General features: G+C 49.5%; 2 protein-coding genes across 3 annotated transcripts in view; one reads left to right on the top strand and one right to left on the bottom strand.

Annotated features, from left to right (window-relative positions):
* CFAP74 (cilia and flagella associated protein 74) overlaps positions 1-9,814 on the bottom strand; it is a 77,527-nt gene extending 67,713 nt beyond the window's left edge. For both annotated transcript variants that reach the window (XM_050785733.1, XM_050785724.1), the window contains exon 1: positions 9,683-9,814. The gene's annotated coding sequence lies outside the window, so the exon portion shown is untranslated. The remainder of the gene's footprint in view (positions 1-9,682) is intronic.
* GABRD (gamma-aminobutyric acid type A receptor subunit delta) overlaps positions 1-15,893 on the top strand; it is a 378,620-nt gene that overhangs the window by 339,514 nt on the left and 23,213 nt on the right. The window lies entirely within an intron of this gene.

Here is a 15,893-nt window from a genome sequence, read left to right on the forward strand (position 1 = left end):
GGCTGAGGCAGGAGAATCATTTGAACCCGGGAGGTAGAGGTTGCAGTGAGCTGAAATCATGCCACTGCACTCCAGCCTGGGCAACAGAATGAGACTCAGTCTCAAAAACAAAAACAAAAAAAAGTTGAAGAACGAACAAAATAAGAAACTTTCAGGTTAAAACCTAAGTAAAGGTAAAAATATAGATTAAATAACCAAGCTAAAGGGAAGTATATTATCAAATTGCATTAAAAACCAAGAACAGGCTGGGCACAGTGGCTCATGCCTGTAATCCCAGCACTTTGGGAGGCTGAAGCGGGCGGATCACGAGGTCAGGAGATCGAGACCATCCTGGCTAACATGGTAAAACCTCATCTCTACTAAAAATACAAAAAATTAGCCGGGCGTGGTAGCGGGTGTCTGTAGTCCCAGCTACTCAGGAGGCTAAGGCAGGAGAATGGTGTGAACCCAGGAGGCAGAGCTTGCAGCGAGCCGAGATCGCGCCACTGCACTCCAGCCTCGGGGATAGAGTGAGACTTCGTCTCAAACAAACAAACAAACAAACAAACAAACTAAACAACAACAACAACACCAAGAACCACAAAAACAAATCAAACTAACTTTTTTTGTTTTTGTTTTTGTTTTTTGAGGCAGAGTCTCATTCTGTCACCCAGGCTGGAGGTCAGAGGTGCAATCTTGGCTCACTGCAACCTCCGCCTCCTGGGTTCAAGCAATTCTTGTGCCTCAGCCTCCTGGGCAGCTGGGATTACCGGCACGGGCCACCACGCTCAGCTAATTTTTATATTTTTGGTAGAGACGGAGTTTCATCATGTTGGCCAGGCTGGTTTCAAACTCCTGACCTCGGATGATCCGCCCACCTCAGCCTTCCAAAGTGCTGGGATTACAGGTGCGAACTACTGCACCTGGCCAAACTCTCTACAATTTAAAAGAGACATCCAGGCCGGGCGTAGTGGCTCACTCCTGTAGTCCCAGCACTTTGGGAGGCCGATGCAGGAGGATCACGAGGTCAGGAGATCGAGACCATCCTGGCTAACACGGTGAAACCCCGTCTCTACTAAAAATACAAAAAATTAGCCGGGCGAGGTGGCGGGCGCCTGTAGTCCCAGCTACTCGGGAGGCTGGGGCAGGAGAATGGCGTGAACCCAGGAGGCGGAGCTTGCAGTGAGCCGAGATTGTGCCACTGCACTCCAGCCTGGGCCACAGAGCAAGACTTCGTCTCAAAAAATAAAAAAATAAAAAAAAAAAAAGAGAGAAACAGACATCTAAAACACAAGCTTAAGAAGCATTGCATTTTAAAAGTCAGAAAGAAATGCAAGTACCATAAATAGGAAGTTACTGGAGTTGTCTAGAAACAGACAAAAAACTTAGGCAAAAAGCAGGAACAGCAGTGGGGACACATTATAATCGCATGTTCAATTCACCAGGAAGACTCAGCAGCTTCAAATCTGCATTTAGTGTTGATTGATCAGATTATTCATTGATCAAATTATTCATTATGGGTGCTACTTTAAACATATGAAAAAATAGAGAAAAAAATCAAATTAAGTGTGTGATCTCATGTGGGTGTCTAAGTGGACTGGCAATAACAGAAAGAAGGGCTCCTGAAATATCGGCCGGGTACGGTGGCTCACGCCTGTAATCCCAGCACTTTTGGAGGCCAAGGCGGGTGGATCACTTGAGGTCCGGAGTTCGAGACCAGCCTGACCAACATGGTGAAACCCCGGCTCTACTAAAAATATAAAAATTAGCCGGGTGTGGTGGGGGACATCTGTAATCCCAGCTATTCAGCAGGCTGAAGCAGGAGAATTGCTGAAACTGAAACTCAGGAGGTGGAGGTTGCAGTGAGCCAAGACCATGCCACTACACTCCAGCCTGGGCAACAGAGCAAGACTTTGCCTCAAAAAAAAAAAAAAAAAAAAAAAAAAGAAAGAAATAAAAGGCATAAGGAATGGAAGGGAAAAATGGTCATTTTTTTTTTTTTTTTTTTTTTTTTTTTTTTTTTTTTAATCATGATTTCAGATAAAATGACTGTATACATAGAAAATCCAAACAAATATACAGATAAGTTATTTAATTAAAACAACTTAGTAATGTTGCTAGGTACAACTTCAATAATAAAAACCAAGTATATTTCTATTTATCAGAAGAAATAATGAGAAAATAAGATTTAGAAAAGCTACCATTTACAATTACATAAAAAACCATGAAGTACTCAAGAATAAATACAACAAAAGACACACAGACCTCCACAGAGAAAATGAGGAGCCTCCTCGGGCAACATTAAAGGAGACGGACATAAAAATAAATGGAACAAATGACCCCGTTTCTTCAACAAATAAATGGCCTGGGGAAAGATAAGGAAGGGGGGGGTCTTTAAGTCAAAAGAGCCTCGAGAGACAAGTTGGCCACATGCAACCTGGGGATCTTGTTCGAATCTCCATTCAAGCAAACTAGCTGTGAAAGACATTTTTGAGACAATTCCTGAAAATGAGCACAAACTGGCATTATTTCCATTAAGAAATTATTAATGTGGGCCGGGTGTGGTGGCTCACACCTGTAATCCCAGCACTTTGGGAGGCCGAGGCGGGCAGATCACTTGAGGTCAGGAGTTCGAGACCATCCTGGCCAACATGGTGAAACCCCGTCTCTACTAAAAATGCAAAAATTAGCCGGGTGTGGTGGTGCGTGGCTGTAATCCCGGCTACTTGGGAGGCTGAGGCAGGAGAATCGCTTGAATCTGGGAGGCAGAGGTTGCAGTGACCCGAGATCACGCCATTGCACTCCAGCCTGGGTGACAGAGTGAGACTTCGTCTCAAAACAAAAAACAAAAAACAAAAAACCAAGAACTTATTAATTGTATTGGGGTTGATGATTTTGTGGTTATGCTAAAAACAAGTTTCTATCTGTCAGAGGCATCTACAAAGGTTTTTCCAGGAGAAATGATATCACACCTGGGATTTTCTTTGAAACACACTGGTCCAGAACTACAAGTAGGGAGGGGTACTGGGAGAGGAACGCTGTGAGGCTGACACCTGGGGCTTTTTTGACTTTGCAATTTTCCATAATAAAAGTTTTTTCTAAAAGAAAGTATAAATAGGCCGGGCGTGATGGCTCACGCCTGTAATCCCAGCACTTTCGGAGGCCGAGGTGGGTGGATCATGAGGTCAGGAGATCAAGACCATCCTGGCCAACACGGTGAAACCCCGTCTCTACTAAAAATACAAAAACAAAATGAGCCGGGTGTGGTGGCGGGCGCCTGTAGTCCCAGCTACTTGGGAGGCTGAGGCAGGAGGATCGCTTGAACCCGGGAGGTGGAGCTTGCAGTGAGCCGAGATCGCGCCACTGCACTCCACCCTGCGTGACATAGCAAGACTCCATCTCAAAAAAATAAATAAAAATAAATAAATAAATAAACAGCTGCATGTTCAAGCACTAGAAACCCAATGTTGTCAGGAAGTCAGTCCTTTCCAAAGTGCTCTGCAGATTCCCTAAAACCCCCATCCAAATCCCAACAGAAATGTGTGTGTGTGTGTCTGCATGCCAGAGAGATACTCGTCTGGTGAACTGTAAAATGTATATGGAAGAACAATGGAACCATAGTTTTGAAGGGGGAAGGGGTGCCCCACCAGATATCAAGATTGATTCTAAAGCTGTAAAATTAAGACAGTAGAGTGCTTTGACCAAGACAAACAGACCAAAGGAACAGATCAGAGAGGCCAGAAATCGGCCCTCAAGTACTAGCGCTATGCAGGATGGAAGCAGGGTTGCTGAGCAGTGGCCACGGAATGGACGTCCTTGTCCGCACCCACCTGAAGATCGGTCCCACGTGGATTAGAGACTCGTTTGGGAAAAATCAAATTTCTGCTACAGTGTGTGTGTTAGCGAGGAGTCAATGGGGGGTAGGAATGGAGCCTTGTTACCTCAGAATTTCTTAAATAAGACACTAAAAACATTAGGCACAAAGGGAAAAGTTGGTAGAGTTGCCCACATTTCAATTAAAAACTTTCATTCAGGGCTGGGCGCAGTGGCTCACGCCTGTAATCCCAGCACTTTGGGAGGCCGAGACGGGCGGATCACGAGGTCAGGAGATCGAGACCATCCTGGCTAACATGGTGAAACCCCGTCTCCACTAAAAAATACAAAAAAAAAAAAAAACCTAGCCGGGCGAAGTGGCGGGCACCTGTAGTCCCAGCTACTCAGGAGGCTGAGGCAGGAGAATGGCATGAACGCGGGAGGCGGAGCTTGCAGTGAGCTGAGATCCGGCCACTGTACTCCAGCCTGGGCGACAGAGCAAGACTCCATCTCAAAAAAAAAAAAAAAACAGGCCGGGCGCGGTGGTTCAAGCCTGTAATCCCAGCACTTTGGGAGGCCGAGACGGGCGGATCATGAGGTCAGGAGATCGAGACCATCCTGGCTAACACGGTGAAACCCCGTCTCTACTGAAAATACGAAAAACTAGCCGGGCGAGGTGGCGGGCGCCTGTAGTCCCAGCTACTCGGGAGGCTGAGGCAGGAGAATGGCGTAAACCTGGGAGACGGAGCTTGCAGTGAGCTGCGATCCGGTCACTGCACTGCAGCCTGGGCGACAGAGCGAGACTCCATCTCAAAAAAAAAACCAAAAAACCAAAACAAAACAAAAAAAAAACAAAAAACAACTTTCATTCAGGCCAGGCGCAGTGGCTCACACCTGTAATCCCAGCACTTTGGGAGGCCGAGGTAGGTGGGTCACTTGAGGTCAGGAGTTCAAGACCACCTGGCCAACACGGCAAAAAACCCCATCTCTACAAAAAATACAAAAATTAGTCGGGCGTGGTGGTGTGCAGCGGTAACCCCAGCTACTCGGGAGGCTGAGGTAAGAGACTCCCTTGAACCTGGGAGGCGGAGGTTACAGTGAGCCAAGATCGTGCCACTGCACTCCAGCTCAGGCGACAGAGCAAGACTCTATCTCAAACAAACAAACACACAAAACCAAATCTTTTGTTCAGATGACATCCTAGGGAAAGTTAAAGAAAACCTACAGAGTAGAAGACAATCACAGCACATAACCCAGAGGTTTACTGTCAAGACCACGTAAGGAATATCCATGAATGAGTGAAGAAGACAGACAGCCCCACACCAAAATGGGCAAAAGACTTCAACAGGCACTTCACAGTCCTAGTCAAGGGCGTGCCGTGTCCCCTCACATGCTCACGGGTTCGGAGGATCAGGACGTGGGGTTTTTGGGGAAAGAGGAGCTCAGACTGCCTACGGCACCCTCTAGCTCCGCGATTCTGCTCCCAGGAGCACACCCTACAGAAAATCCCACCCGTTGTCTTAGCTTCCTGGGGTCACCATAACAAAGTACCACAACCTAGGTGGCTTCGACAGCAGAAGTTATCTCACGGTTCTAGAAGCCATCGTCTAAAACCGAGTTGCTGGCAGGGCCATGCTCCCTCTGAAGGCACGAGGCAAGAGCCTGTTTTAGGCCTGTCTTGTAGCTTCTGTTAGTTCTGTGGCTTGTGGCAGAAAAATTCCAATCTTCATAGGACATTCTCTCTGTATGCATGTCTATGTCCAAATTTCTCCTTTTTATAAGGACACCGGTCATACTGGATGAGGTGCTCACCCTATTCTAGTATGTCCTCCTCTTAGCTACTTACAGGCATCACCGTTAAGTCCAAGTAAGGTCATATTCTCAGGTCCTGAGGCTTAGAGACAGCCCTGATGGCCGTGGTGCCACTGTGTGAATGAATCTCTCACACAACCCCGAGGAGAAAAAGAGAGAGGCACGCCTGATACTCCTCCTCTCCCCCTTCCCTTCACTGTCACAGTAGGTTCCCTGGGTGGGGCAGGTGCAGCAGGATCCACAGTGGCCCAGGCTGGGCTGTCGGAGCCTGACTGGGTGAGGAGGGTGCCAGTGTGTACGACTGAGGCTCAGAGCTGTATGCGGGCACCTGGCTGGGCGAGGAGGGTGCCGGTGTGTATGACTGAGGCTCAGAGCTGTATGTGGGCACCTGGCTGGGTGAGGAGGGTGCCGGTGTGTATGACTGAGGCTCAGAGCTGTATGCGGGCACCTGGCTGGGCGAGGAGGGTGCCGGTGTGTACGACTGAGGCTCAGAGCTGTATGCGGGCACCTGGCTGGGCGAGGAGGGTGCCGGTGTGTACGACTGAGGCTCAGAGCTGTATGCGGGCACCTGGCTGGGCGAGGAGGGTGCCGGTGTGTACGACTGAGGCTCAGAGCTGTATGCGGGCACCTGGCTGGGCGAGGAGGGTGCCGGTGTGTACGACTGAGGCTCAGAGCTGTATGCGGGCGCCTGGCTGGGTGAGGAGGGTGCCGGTGTGTATGACTGAGGCTCAGAGCTGTATGCGGGCGCCTGGCTGGGTGAGGAGGGTGCTGGTGTGTATGACTGAGGCTCAGAGCTGTATGCGGGCGCCTGGCTGGGTGAGGAGGGTGCTGGTGTGTATGACTGAGGCTCAGAGCTGTATGCGGGCGCCTGGCTGGGTGAGGAGGGTGCTGGTGTGTATGACTGAGGCTCAGAGCTGTATGCGGGCGCCTGGCTGGGTGAGGAGGGTGCTGGTGTGTATGACTGAGGCTCAGAGCTGTATGCGGGCGCCTGGCTGGGTGAGGAGGGTGCTGGTGTGTATGACTGAGGCTCAGAGCTGTATGCGGGCGCCTGGCCGGGTGAGGAGGGTGGGGGTGTGTGCGGCTGAGGCTCAGAGCTGGATGCGGGCGCCTGGCTGGGTGAGGAGGGTGGGGGTGTGTGCGGCTGAGGCTCAGAGCTGGATGGCAGAGCCTGACAGGGAAGAGGGCAGCCCCAGGTGTGGTCCAGCAGAGTGTATCAGAGCCCAGGCAGGGGAGGAAGGTGTCCACCGTGACAGCCTCCTAGGCCAAGCCTGGGAGTGATGACATATTTGCATAGCTTCTGAGTACCTCCAACAAAATGCTTGTTAATTACGAAGGAAAAAAGAACTTCCCAGTGGAGATGCTGGCAGATACCACCTTGATGAAGAGCTCAAAGTGAACATCACCAGTAACGTGACAGCGTGACCACTGTGAGTCACTGACTGGATGGAACGAACAGGCTATGGCGTTACCTCTGTGACTTTCCGAGACACACAGTGGGAATCTAATCACCAGGACACAGCAGACGAAACCAAACGGAGGGACTTTCTACAAAGTAATTGGCCCATGACCTTCAAAGGTGTCAGGGTCATGACAGCCAAAGCAAGGCCAAGGAATGTTCTGGACCGAAGGGGAATAAAGAGGTATGGTGAGAATTCAGTGTAAAGTAATTCCAGGCTGGATCCTTCCACGTTGGGGGCCTGATGCAATTAACTGGCAAAGCATGTTTGACAGACTGTGGGGTAAACACAGCAACAGGCCTGTGTCCTCCTGTGTGGCTGTGTTGGAGAATGTCCTTGTTTGTGGAAAAATACACTCGACAAGGGTGGCGGGCGACAGAGCACCATGAAAGCAACTTATGGCCGGGCGCGGTGGCTCAAGCCTGTAATCCCAGCACTTTGGGAGGCCGAGACGGGCGGATCACGAGGTCAGGAGATCGAGACCATCCTGGCTAACACGGTGAAACCCCGTCTCTACTAAAAAAATACAAAAAAAACTAGCCGGGCGAGGTGGCGGGTGCCTGTAGTCCCAGCTACTCGGGAGGCTGAGGCAGGAGAATGGCGTAAACCCGGGAGGCGGAGCTTGCAGTGAGCTGAGATCCGGCCACTGCACTCCAGCCTGGGTGACAGAGCGAGACTCCGTCTCAAAAAAAAAAAAAAAAAAAAAAAAAGAAAGCAACTTACTGTCAAATACTTTACGAGAAATTTTTTTGTGCTGAGCTTGCAACTTTTATACAAGTTTGGGATTGTTTCAAAAAATTTTAAAGAATATATGTGGTATTACATAAAGTTTATATATATTATTAAACTCATATAAACGTATATGTGGTATTACATAAACCTTATACATATATTATATAACTCTATATAATACAAGATTTATATAATACTGCATATATTCTTTAAAATTTTATATAAATAAATTTATATAAAGTTTAAAATAAGTGAAAGTTAACAGGGCATGGTGGCTTGTCGCCTGTAATCCCTGCACTTTGGGAGGCGGAGGTGGGTGGATCACTTGAGATCAGGAGTTCAAGACCAGCCTGGCCAACATGTGGAAACCCCGTCTCTACTAAAAGTACAAAAATTAGCCAGGCATGGTGGCGGGCACTCATAAGCCCAGCTACTCGGGAGGCTGAGGCAGGAGAATCGCTTGAACCCAGGAGGCAGAGGTTGCAGTGAGCCAAGATCGCCCCGCTGTACTCCAACTCGGGCAACACAGTGAGACTCTGTCTCAAAAAAAAAAATTTTAAAGAATATATGTAGTTTTTTTTTTTTTTTTTTTTTTTTTGAGACGGAGTCTCGCTCTGTCGCCCAGGCTGGAGTGCAGTGGCCGGATCTCAGCTCACTGCAAGCTCCGCCTCCCGGGTTTACGCCATTCTCCTGCCTCAGCCTCCCGAGTAGCTGGGACTACAGGCGCCGCCACCTCGCCCGGCTAGTTTTTTGTATTTTTAGTAGAGACGGGGTTTCACCGTGTTAGCCAGGATGGTCTCGATCTCCTGACCTCATGATCCGCCCGTCTCGGCCTCCCAAAGTGCTGGGATTACAGGCTGGAGCCACCGCGCCCAGCCTATATGTAGTATTATATAAAGTTTAGTATATATTATGAAACTTACATAAAATTATATGTGGTTTTATATATAGTTTGTATACTACATTTATATTATATATTGTTTATATAATACCACATACATTCTTTAAAATTTTATATAAAGTTTATATAAAGTTTAAAATAAGTGAAAGTTAACTATATTTTTTAGGGACGCATGCATAGTTAAGTAAAACTAAAGAAAATTATATATTATCTTTAAAATTTTATATAAATATAAAGTTTATATAGTTTAAAACAAGCGAAAGTTAACTATATTGTTTAGGGATGCATGCATAGGTAAGTAAAACTGAAGAAAAAGTCAGACATGGTCAAGAAGAGCGGGTCTGTGAACGGCAAGGGGGAGTGACTTTGGGGTGCTGATGTTCTATTTCTTAACTTGGGTAGTAGCTACTGATGTTCGCTTTATAACCAATCTCTAAGTTGAACATGCGCATTGATGCATCATCTTTACCCAGAGAATCGCTGTCAGTCAATTTCTTTCGAACTGTGGGCCCTAGAGCAGGCCTGCTGACTACCTCAATACTTGGCTTATGCAGACAAAAGGAGTATTCCTTAGGAGAACAAAAAACTAGAGGCAAATCAGCTTCCAAAACCAGGTTATACATACTAAAACCAAACGACTTTGGGGCTATGGACCATGCTCTCCTTTTTAGCTAGGCAGACACTCATGAGTCTTAACTTTTTACCAGACAGGCTGGCCCTTGATTTTTGTTTAATGTTTTTGTAAATGTGTTATAATAATACATTATTATAACATCTGCTGCAAAGTCAGGTGCGGGCCCCTCAATCGAGGCTGTGCCAGCGCCGGGGTTCCCTGAAACGAACCAGGGACTAGAAGTATTAACAGTCATTTCTCTGGCACAGCTTTCAGGGAAAGGGGTTTAATATGGGACGGAGTTCTGCCTGGGGGGCGGGGGTCAAACGCTTCCAGCTCAGCCCCAGGGTCAAACGCATCCGCCCCCACACCCACCTCTGGCTGGCCTGGGTCCCAGGTTCTCGGGGTCCGGGAGCACAGAAGCCCGGGGCTGCTCAGGGAGGCGGCGGTCCTCGGCGAAGGCCGTCCGCGGCGCCAGCGGCGTGGTTTGGAGCGCGGAGCTCCATGGTAACGGAAGACTCCATCGTGGCCGGAGGGGGAGCCTCGCCCGTGCTGCTCCCCGACTGGAGCGGGTGGCTTGGTCCGACCCACCACCCACCGCGCGGCGCGGGGCGGGGCGGGGCCTGCTCTCCAGGCAGGAGCGGGGCGGTCGCTGGCCCCGAGGCACGGCTGAAGGGGCAGGCTACAGGCCGTGGGTGGGGGGACGTCTCCGGGGTCCCAGACGTCCAGGCCTGGCCCAGGGCCCAGCCTTGGAGGTGACAGACAGGCTTGGGGGGCCTGGAGGGGCTCAGCACCGGCGCGGTGGCTCAGAGGACCATGGTTTGGAGTCACTGTCAACCTAAAAAACTAGGAGGTTTCCCGTGAAAATGGGTATTTTTCTCTTCTCCTGAAAATGGAAGATCGGGCCGGGCAGGGTGGCTCACGCCTGTAATCCCAGCACTTTAGAAGGCCGAGGTAGACGGATCACTTGAGGTCAGGAGTTCGAGACCAGTCTGGCCAACATGGTGAAACCCTATCTTTTCTAAATATACAAAAATTAGCGGGGCGTGGTGGCAGCTGCCTGTAATCCCAGCTACTCAGGAGGCTGAGGCAGGAGAATCGCTTGAATCCAGGAGGAGGAGGTTGCAGTGAGCCAAGATCACACCACTGCACTCCAGCCTGGATGACAGAGTGAGACTCCAGCTCAAAAAAAAAAAAAAAAGACTTCTGGATTTTATGTTCCAGCAAAGGCTCCAATTGAAAAATTGTAAAAGTAAATAGCAAGTCAGTGAGCTATGATGGTGCCATCACCCTCTGGCCGGAGCGAAATCAAGACCCTGTTTCAAAATCAAAAGCAGCAAAAACCCGGCTGGGTATGGTGGCTCATGCTAAGTTGGGCAGATCTCTTGAGGTCAGGAGTTCGAGACTATCCTGACCAACGTGGTGAAACCCTGTCTCTACTAAAAATACAAAAATTAGCCGGGTGTGGTGGCTCACGCCTGCAGTCCCAGCTACTCCGGAGGCTGAGGCAGGAGAATCGTTTGAACCTGGGAGTTGGAGGTTGCAGTGAGTCGAGACTGTGCCACTGCACTCCAGCCTAAGCGACAGAGCGAGACTCTGTCTCAAGACAAACAAACAAACAAAAAACAAAATGAAAGATGGGCCCAACATGCCAAGCCCGTTCCGACATTCCCCACTGCCTTCCCCACAGTCCCCACCCCCTGCTGCCCAGGCCGTCTCCATCCTGTTACACTGGAGGCTCTTCTCGCACAGTTGGCCCGTGGGGGCCATTTGCAATGGAGATGTGGGAGTGTGAGGAAAGGGAGTGGTCTCTTTCACTGGGCCACTCTATGCCAAGAACTGGGCTCATGAGTGAATTGGACGCGCCCCCTACCCCAGCAGTCTTTCAGCCCGCCATGCGTAGGACTGGCAGGGTGGCCTGCTCGTGATGCCACAGTGAGGCCTGGGAGGTCCTTTGGTTTTTTCCTGGACCATAACCTGATCCATCAGAGGCAAGACACCTTGCAGAATGCCCAGCACCCATGAGAATGGCTGTGGAAAGTAGCTGGGTGACGCCACACCACCGCTGCACTCATCCTCCTTCCGCAGTGCCAGATCGCTTTCCTTCTCAGAATCTGAGGAATAGAACCAAGCCACCATTACCAGCCCAGGTTCGCTTTTATAAGAGAGATTATACTTCTTCCTGACTCTGTGGAAATGATAGGGCTTCTTCCTTATCAGCTTTGCCTCCCTGGACCTTTCTCAGTGAACTGTTAATATACTTTCCAGGAAAGGGCTGGGCGTGGTGGCTCACGCCTATAATCCCAGCACTTTGGGAGGCCAAGGCAGGTGGATCACCTGAGATCAGGAGTTCGAGACGAGCCTGGCCAATATGGTGAAACCCCTGTTTACTAAAATACAAAAATTAGCTGGGCGTGGTGGCACATGCCTGGAATCCCAGCTACTCAGGAGACTGAGGCAGGAGAATCACTTGAACCCAGGAAGCAGAGGTTGCAGTATATATATATACACACACACACACACACATATATATATATACACACACACACACTGTCTAGGAAAGAAGGAAAGGACAGTGACAGCCTGAGAACAGCCCCGTGTCCATGGAACTGGTTGGTTAAGGAAGCTGTGGAACAGCTACATGATGGAGGTCAGCTGTAAAGAAGGTCAGCTGTAAAGAAGGTCAGCTGTAAAGAAGGCATAAGGACCATTTATTTCTATGTTCTGCTGTGGAGTGACTCCAGAATACATTGTTAAGTAAAAAAAATCAAGCCAGGCATGGTGGCTTGAGCCTGTAGTCCCAGCTACTTGGGAAGCTGAGGCAGGATGGATTGCTCGAGCCCAGGAGTCTGAGGCTGCAGTGAGCTCTGATTGTAGCACTGCACTCCAACCTTGGCAACATAGTGAAACCCCATCTCAAAAAAAAAAAAAAAAAAAAAAAAAAAAAAAAAAAAAATTCAGGCCAGGCGTAGCAGCTCACGCTTCTAATCCCAGCACTTTGAGGGGCAAACAGGGAGGATTGCTTGAGTCCAGGAGTTTGAGACCAGCCTGGGCAACATGGTAAAACCCAGATGCTAAAAAAATACAAAAAAACAATTAGCTGGCCATGGTGGCACACACCTGTAGTCCCAGCTACTCAGGAGGCTGAGGTGGGAGGACCTTTTGAGCCCGGGAGGCTGATGCTGCCCTGAGCTGTGATTGTGCTACTGCCCTCCAGCTTGGGTGACAAAGTGAGATCCTGTCTCAAAAAAAAAAAAAAAAAATCAAGATGAAGAAAAGTGTGTATAGTATTTATGTAAGAAGGAGCAGGGGCAATAAGAATATATATGTGTATTTTTTGACATTAAAAAGGTTACTATCTGGGCAGAAGGGCACAGGAATAGAAAGCAGATCTCTTTAAATGTGCTTACATTCAGCTATAGAACTGTGTAATTAGAAAACCAAAAATAAATCAAAATAGAAAAGCATCTAAAAACTGGAGACAGAATGAAACAAATGAACTTAATTGTATGGCATGTGGGGGGTTTAGCCATACAAAAAAGGATAATTTTGAGTGACTTTTTATTTTTATTTTTAGACAGAGTCTCGCTGTGTCACCCAGGCTGAAGTGCAATGGAGTGATCTTGGCTCACTGCAACTTCCGCCTCCTGGATTCAAGCAATTCTCCTGCCTCAGCCTCCCAAGTAGCTGAGATTACAGGCATGCGCCTCAATGCCTGGCTAGTTTTTTTGTATTTTTAGTAGAGCGGGGGTTTCACCATGTTGGCCAGGCTGGTCTCAAACTCCTGAGCTCAAGTGATCTGCCTGCCTTGGCCTCACGAAGTGACTTTTCTTTTTTCAAAGAGACAATGTCTTGCTCTGTTCCCCAGGCTGGAGTGCAGTGGCTCCATCATGGCTCACCACAGCCTTGACCTCCTGGGCTCAAGCCATCCCACCACCTCAGCTTCCCAAGCAGCTGGGACTACATGTGTGCACCACCATACCCAGATAATTCATTTTTATTTTATTTTATTTTATTTATTTATTTATTTTTTTGAGGCGGAGTCTCGCTCTGTCGCCCAGGCTGGAGTGCAGTGGCGCTATCTCGGCTCACTGCAAGCTCCGCCTCCCGGGTTTACGCCATTCTCCTGCCTCAGCCTCCCGAGTAGCTGGGACTACAGGTGCCCGCCACCTCGCCCGGCTAGTTTTTTGAATTTTTTAGTAGAGACGGGGTTTCACCGTGTTAGCCAGGATGGTCTCGATCTCCTGACCTCGTGATCCGCCCGTCTCGGCCTCCCAAAGTGCTGGGATTACAGGCTTGAGCCACCGCGCCCGGCTGAAGTCTCACTATCTTTTCCAGGCTGGTGCAGAACTCCTGGCCTCAAGTAATCCTCCTGCCTCAGCCTCCCAAAGTGCTGGGATTCCACACAGGTGTGAGCCACAGCATCCAGCTTTCAAGTGGCTTTAAAACCCAACCATTTGGCCGGGCGCGGTGGCTCAAGCCTGTAATCCCAGCACTTTGGGAGGCTGAGGCAGGTGGATCACCAGGTCAAGAGATTAAGACCATCCTGGCTAACACGGTGAAACCCCGTCTCTACTAAAAATACAAAAAAATTAGCCGGGCATGGCGGTGTGCGCCTGTAGTCCCAGCTGCTGGGCAGGTTGAGGCAGGAGAATGGCGTAAACCCGGGAGGCAAAGCTTGCAGTGAGCCGAGATCACGCCACTGCACTCCAGCCTGGGCAACAGAGCAAGACTCTATCTCAAAAAAAAAAACAAAAAACCCGACCGTTTGACTATGTATACCTAGTACACTATATCCCGATGACAAAAGAATTGTGAAGAAATGTTAAGTAGTTTGTAGTAATCCTGATTACAGTAATATTATTGATATTGCTGTTCTGAAATAATTCTGTAAGGAGATAAAACAAATAAGTAGACTGAACACAGTGACTCGCACCTGTAATCCCAGCACTTTGGGAGGTTGAGGCAGGCAGATGACAAGGTCAGGAGTTCGAGACCAGCCTGGCTAACATGGTGAAACCCCATCTCTACTAAAAATAGAAAAATTAGCCGGGCGTGGTAGCAGGTGCCTGTAGTCCCAGGTACCCAGAAGGCCGAGGCAGGAGAATCACTTGAACCTGGGAGATGGAGATTGCAGTGAGCTGAGATTGTGCCACTACACTCCAGGCTGGGTGACAGAGTGAGACTGCATCTCAAAAAAAAAAAAAAAAAAAAAATGCTGGGCCCGGTGGCTCACGCCTATAATCCCAGCACTTTGGGAGGCCGAGGCGGGCGGATCACAAGGTCAGGAGATCGAGACCACAGTGAAACCCTGTCTCTACTAAAAATACAAAAAACTAGCCGGGCACGGTGGCAGGCGCCTGTAGTCCTAGCTACTCAGGAGGCTGAGGCAGGAGAATGGCGTGAACCCAGGAGGCGGAGCTTGCAGTGAGCCGAGATCGCGCCACTGCACTCCAGTGGCTCACGCCTGTAATCCCAGCACTTTGGGAGGCCGAGGCAGGCAGATCACGAGGTCAAGAGATCGAGACCATCCTGGACAACATGGTGAAATCCTGTCTCTACTAAAAATACAAAAATGGTGGCACGCACCTATATTCCCAGCTACATAGGAAGCTGAGGCAGGAGAATTGCTTGAACCCGAGAGGATGAGGTTGCAGTGAGCTGAGATCGTACCACTGCACTCCAGCCTGGTGATAGAGCGAGACTCCATCTAAAACAAAACAAGACAAAAATTAGCTGGGTGTGGTGGCAGGCGCCTGTAGTCCCAGCTACTCCAGAGGCTGAGGCAGGAGGGTGGCTTGAGCGCAGGAGGTCAAGGCTGCAGTGAGCTGTGATACTCCACTGCTTTCCAGCCTGAGCAACAGAGCGAGACCCTGCCTCTAAAAATAAAATAAAATATCCTCATTGGCCACCTTTGGAGGGTGCTAGGACACTAAGTTACCATTCTGAAATGTTGTGGCAGCCATGTAGGGGCGCCACTTCCATCTTCACTGGAGCATGGATTTGCATTTAGCTGTGAGGTGTGCAGGTAGCCTCCAGCCTTCAGCCCTGCCGCAAGGACGCACGAAAGCATTTGAGCAGAGCACACTCTCCGGGCGGCCCCTGGCCCATGACTGAGCACGCAGGGCACTGGGCAGCCCTGGCCCCCAACACAGCACTCCTGGTGGACGCTGAGCACTCTCTGCTGCAGAGCCCTGCCGTGCCCCTCCGCTGGGGTGGCCAAAATGTTGAGAGATTTGCATCGCAGTCAGGCTCTCCCAGCCCGATTCTGTTTCCTCCCGATTTTCTTTCACAGACGTTGGACGGGTATTGTGGCCTGAAGGCTTTCTCAGCCCAGCTCCCCACTCTGCCTTGATTTTTCATGGGTGTGAGCTCCCAAAAAGTCTTTTGCATTCTTGATTTCATTGCATGGTCTGCTTACTAGAGGGCACAAAGGGGCACAGGCGGTGCCAGGAATGGTCTGAGAAGGCAGATGGCACTGTGGATCTGGAGCTGGATCACTTACTGCCCAGCTGGCAACAGGATCCCATCCTGGGTGGCACACGGATGCCCTGCACGAGGTAGAGCTCCCGCTGTAGAGCCCTGG

This window comes from Macaca thibetana, chromosome 1, assembly GCF_024542745.1.
Source record: "Macaca thibetana thibetana isolate TM-01 chromosome 1, ASM2454274v1, whole genome shotgun sequence".
Taxonomy (NCBI): Eukaryota; Metazoa; Chordata; class Mammalia; order Primates; family Cercopithecidae; genus Macaca; species Macaca thibetana.